A 6,000-nucleotide genomic window follows, 5' to 3' on the forward strand; every position below is an offset into this window, starting at 1 on the left:
ATTCACCTTTTAAAATGTCCTATTAAATCTGCTCTGCTGCCCTTTCCGGCAGCGCGTTCCAGATCACAACCACTCAATATTTCTCCTCATTCTTCCCGTCTGCTTCTTTTACCGATTATCTTAAATCTGTGCCCTTTTGGTTCCTGACTCTCCTGACACTGGAAACAGTTTCTCCTTATTTACTCCATCAAAACTCATCATCATTGTGAAAATCTTGATTAAATCTCCGTCGTAACCTTCTCTGCTCTAAGGAGAACAATCCCAGTTTCTCCAGTCTCTCCACATTAACTGAATTCCCTCATCCCTGGGACCATTCTAGTCAATCTCCTCTGAACTCGACGAAAGTCTTCATGTCCTTTGCAAAGTGCGGTGCCCTCACAAGAGGACACGGTACTCGAGTTGAGCCTAACTAGTGTTTTATCAAGGTTGAACACGACTTCCTTGTTTTTCTACTCTATGCCCCCAGAGTGTGCATAACTACCTAAACATGGAGAGTGAGTGTGTGAGGAACACAGTGTGTACAATTATTGGAACATGGAGTGTGAGAGTAAGGGACACAGTGTGTACGATTTCTGGAACATGGAGTGTGAGAGTGAGGGATACAGTGTCTACAGTTACTGAAACATGGTGAGTCAGAGTGTGAGGGACACAGTGTGTACAATTATTGGAACATGGAGTGTGAGAGTAAGGGACACAGTGTGTACGATTTCTGGAACATGGAGTGTGAGAGTGAGGGATGCAGTGTCTACAGTTACTGAAACATGGTGAGTCAGAGTGTGAGGGACACAGTGTGTAAAATTACTAGAACATGGAGAGTGAAAGTGTGAGGGTCACAGTGTGTACAATTACTGTAATATGGAGAGTGAGAGCGTGAGGGAGACAATGTGTATAATTACCAGAACATGGAGAGTGAAAGTGTGAGAGACACAGTGTCGACAATTACTGGAACGTGGAGACTGAGAGTGTGAGGGACACAGTGTGTACAATTACTGGAAAATGGAGAGTGAATGTGTGTGAGGGCCACAGCGTGTACAGTTACTCGAACATGGAGAGTGAGCATGTGAGCGACACTGTGTGTACTAATACTGGAACATGGAGACTGAGAGTGTGAGGGATACATTGTGTACAGTTACTGGAACATGGCGAGTGAGTGTGTGAGGGACACAATGTGTGCAATTACTGGAACATGAAGAGTGAGTGTGTGAGGGACACAATGTTTACTAATACTGGAACATGGAGAGTGAGTGTGTGATGGACACAGTGTGTACAATTACTGGAACATGGAGAGTGAGTGTGTGAGGGACACAGTGTTTACTAATACTGGAACATGGAGAGTGAGTGTGTGATGGACACAGTGTGTACAATTACTGGAACATGGAGAGTGAGTGTGTGAGGGACACAGTGTGTACAATTACTAGAACATGGAGTGTGAGAGTGAAGGACACAGTGTGTACAATTACTGGAACATGGAGTGTGTGTGTGTGAGGGACACAGTGTGTACAATTACTGGAACATGGAGTGTTAGTGTGTGAGGGACACTGTGTGTACAATTACTGGAACATGGAGAGTGAGAGTGAGGTACACAGTGTGTACAATTACTGGAACATGGAGTGTGAAATTGAAGGACACAGTGTGTACATTTACTGGAACATGGATGGTGATGGTATGAGGGACACAGTGTGTACAATTTCTGGAACATGGAGTGCGAAATTGAAGGACACAGTGTGTACAATTACTGGAACATGAGAAGCCGAATCTTTGTGACACCTTGTGTAGAATTGCCGAAATGCTGTTTCCACGAAGTTGTGAAATTTTTGTCAGTGTCTTTCCTGCTGTGTTGCCTTTCACCATTCGGTGCTTGCACAATCCTGGGCGGAGTTAGCTACCACTTGCCCCGTGGCTGTCCAGCATCGAGTATAATTTGCTGAGTTATCAGGAAGGATGTTTCAATGTGTATATAAACTCACTCCAGGAGCTAGGAAACCATGGTGTGATTTCACTGCTGCTGTTCACATTAAAATCTCAGAACATCTACAACATCGCACTCAGGATGAACAAGATTATCCTGCTTGATTGGACACAATACTCTGGCCAAGGGAATGAGTTTATTGTCAGTGGACCTGACCTTGTTTCTGCCTGCTTCTCCTCCCTGAAAGTGGAGGGGAAACACTGGGTCGCCTATACAGGCACAAACTACACCGGAGAGATCACTGTTTATGGTGCAGGAGATCATGCAAATCTTGGTGAAATGGATAAAAAGATTCAATGATTGCGCCTGGTGAAGGAAAACTTACTGGACCCAGAAATGGATTTATACAAAGACATCAATTTACAAGGTGACAGCTGTCACATCACTGAAATCATTAGCGACCTGAGTGTTATTGGGTTCAATAATCGGACCTCATCCCATGTGGTGAAGGCAGATCTGTGGGTTCTGTACCAGAAGGTGAATTTTAATGAGGCGCACAAGCTCCTCTTTCCGGGTGAAAACTGGCCTGAATGCAGCACTTTTGGCGGAGAATATTAAGCTGTCTTAGAACAAAGAACAAAGAACAAAGAAAATTACAGCACAGGAACAGGCCCTTCGGCCCTCCAAGCCTACGCCGATCCAAATCCTCTATCGAAACCTGTCGCCTATTTTCTAAGGGTCTGTATCTCTTTACTTCCTGCCCATTCATGTATCTGTCCAGATACATCTTAAAAGATGCTATCGTGCCCGCGTCTACCACCTCCACTGACAATGCATTCCATGCACCCACCACCCTCTGCGTAAATAAATTTCCACGCATATCCCCCCCTAAACTTTTCCCTTTCACTTTGAACTCATGTCCCCTTGTAATTGAATCCCCCACTCTGAGAAAAAGCTTCTTGCTATCCACCCTGTCTATACCTCTCATGATTTTGTACACCTCAATCAGGTCCCCCCTCAACCTCCGTCTTTCTAATGAAAATAATCCTAATCTACTCAACCTCTCTTCATAGCTAGCGCTCTCCATACCAGGCAACATCCTGGTGACCCTCCTCTGCACCCTCTCCAAAGCATCCACATCCTTTTGGTAATGTGGCGACCAGAACTTCACGCAGTATTCCAAATGTGGCCGAACCAAAGTATGGAAGGGCTTCATCCGGGAACTCCTCTTTGCTGACGAATCTGCATTAACATCCCACACAGAGGAGTGTCTGCAGAGACGCATCGACCGGATTGTGGCTGCCTGCAACGAATTTGGCCGAACAATCAGCCTCAAAAAAATGAACATCATCGGACAGGACATCAGAAATGCTGCATCTATCAATATCGGCGACCACGCTCTGGAAGTGCTTCAAGAGTCAACTTGCCTAGGCTCAACTATCACCAGTAACCTGTCTCTCGATGCAGAAATTGACAACCGCATGAGAAAGGCGTCTGATGCTATGTCCAGACTGGCCAAGAGAGTGTGGGAAAATCGCACACTGACACAGAACACAAAAGTCCGAGTGTTTCAAGCCTGTGTCCTCAGTACTTTGCTCTCCAGCAGTGAGGCCTGGATAACGTATGTCAGCCAAGAGTGACATCTCAACTCATTCCATCTTCGCTGCCTCATGAGAATCCTTGGCATCAGGTTGCAGGACCGTATCTCCAATGCAGAAGTCCTCGAGGCGCCCAACATCCCCAGCATATGCACCCTAATGAGCCAATGGCGATTGGGATGGCTTGGCTATGTGAGCCGCATGGAAGATGGCAGGATCCCCATGGATGCATTGCACAGAGAGCTCGTCACTGGGATCAGACTCACTGACCGTCCATGTCTCCACTTTAAAATCATCTACAAATGCGACATGAAGTTACACTGTTACATTGACCACAAGTCATTTGCTGGTGGACAGCCATAAAGGCGGGGCGAAAGAGTGGCGAGTCGAAGAGACTTAGCAGTTGGCAGGAAAAAAGACAGAAACACAAGGAGAGAGCCAACTGTGTAACAGCTCCGACAACCAAATTTATCGGCAGCGCCTGTCACTCAAGAATTGGCCTTTTTAGCCACTCCAGGCACTGCTTCACAAACCACTGACCACCTCTAGGCGCTTACCCATTGTCTCTCGAGACATGGAGGCCAAGAACAAGAGGATTCGTTGACAAATGTAACTGTAAATATGGGTCGGAATTGTGTGAAATGTCAGCAGTTGTCAGACTTCTCCTGGCTGCAATATTAACCTTGCTCTAGTTTCAGGCGTTGTCACACAAGTGGAATTGAAAATCCAAATTAAAACTGTCTTTTCCTCAAACTGCAGTCAAACAGGCGTCTGAAGAAAAAAAATACTCTTTGTCAGAATTTCAAGGTCGTGCTTTTCCGAACTTTCTATAAACTGGAGGTTGAATAGTGAAAGACATTTAATGCAATTTGTGTTAAATGGCCATTATCCAAACCGGCTGCTCCAGGTTTTAAATTGCAGTGCTTTTCCTGCTCTGTTAATAAGGTTTTTCTGGAAGGAGAGAGACACAAACATACAGATAGGTTTCTGGAATGATCCATTTGAACATTGGCTAGAATATACCTGCCTCCCCCATTCCCTGTTTACACAGAGAGTCACCTTGGATAGGCCCATAACTGGGAGGTAGTGGCCAGCTTTCGACTGAATTATGTTTTATTTATCTGTCACATTAAATAGAGGGTAAAGCGCCATCTACACTGTCCCCTTAAACCTGAGAGTGGAATGTGCTGAGCAGATGAGGTGCAGATCAAACTACCAATTAATACTGCTTCATTAAACTTTTCTGATTTTCATAAATGACTTGGATGAAGAAGTGGAAGGCTGGGTTAGTACGTTTGCCGATGGCACGAAGGTTGCTGGAGTTGTGGATAGTGTGGAAGGGTGTTGCAGGTTGCAACGGGACGTTGACAGGATGCAGAACTGGGCTGAGAAGTGGCAGATGGAGTTCAACCTGGAAAAGTGTGAAGTGATACATTTTGGAAGGTCGCATTTGAATGCGGAATACTGGCTTAAAGACAGGATTCTTGGTAGTGTGGAGGAACAGAGGGATCTTGGGGTCCATGTCCATAGATCGCTCAAAGTTGCCACCTAAGTTGATAGGGTTGTTAAGAAGGCGTATGGTGTGTTGGCTTTCATTAACAGGGGGATTGAGTTTAAGAGCTGCGAGGTTATGCTGCAGCTCTATAAGGCCCTGGTTCGACCACACTTGGAATATTGTGTTCAGTTCTGGTCGCCTCATTATCGGAAGGATGTGAAAGCTTTAGAGAGGGTGCAGAGGAGCTTTACCAGGATGCCGCCTGGAGTGGAGGGCATTTCTTACGAAGAAAGATTGAGGGAACTCGGGCTTTTCTCATTGGAGCGAAGAAGGATGAGAGGTGACTTGATAGAGGGGTACAAGATGATGAGAGGCATAGATAGTGTCGATAGTCAGAGACTTTTTCCCAGGGTGGAAAGGGCTATCACCAGGCGGCATAATTTTAAGGTGATTGGAGGAAGGTTTCGGGGAGATGTCAGAGGTAGGTTCTTTACACAGAGAGTGGTGGGTGCGTGGAATGTGCTGCCAGCGGTGGTAGTAGTAGCAGATACATTCGGGGCATTTAAGCGACTCTTGGATAGGTACATGAATGATAGTAGAATGAAGGGTAGGGAGTTAGTTTGATCTTAGAGTAGGTTGAAGGTTCGGCACAACATCGTGGGCCGAAGGGCCTGTACTGTGCTGTACTGTTCTATGTCTATGTCTATGTCTATTCCCAGGGCAGGTACAGACTGTCTGAACACTATCTGTCCAGCATTTCCAGGGCTACACTCGCATGATTTTGGGAAAGAATATTTGATTTTCAAATTTCTAACACTGTGATGCCTCCAACGTTTAGCAATCAGTGAATATAATGTGACAAGTGATTGGGATTGAATATGTTTAATTGAGCTGCGTGTGAGTTTGGAGAATCTATTAAATTATATTCTGTGACCTCAGAAATGTTCGTGGAGAATTGCGTAAAATTGTTGTTCTCAACTTACTGTAACTAATAAAAA

The sequence above is a fragment of the Heterodontus francisci genome, unplaced genomic scaffold (assembly GCF_036365525.1).
Source record: "Heterodontus francisci isolate sHetFra1 unplaced genomic scaffold, sHetFra1.hap1 HAP1_SCAFFOLD_493, whole genome shotgun sequence".
Classification (NCBI taxonomy): Eukaryota; Metazoa; Chordata; class Chondrichthyes; order Heterodontiformes; family Heterodontidae; genus Heterodontus; species Heterodontus francisci.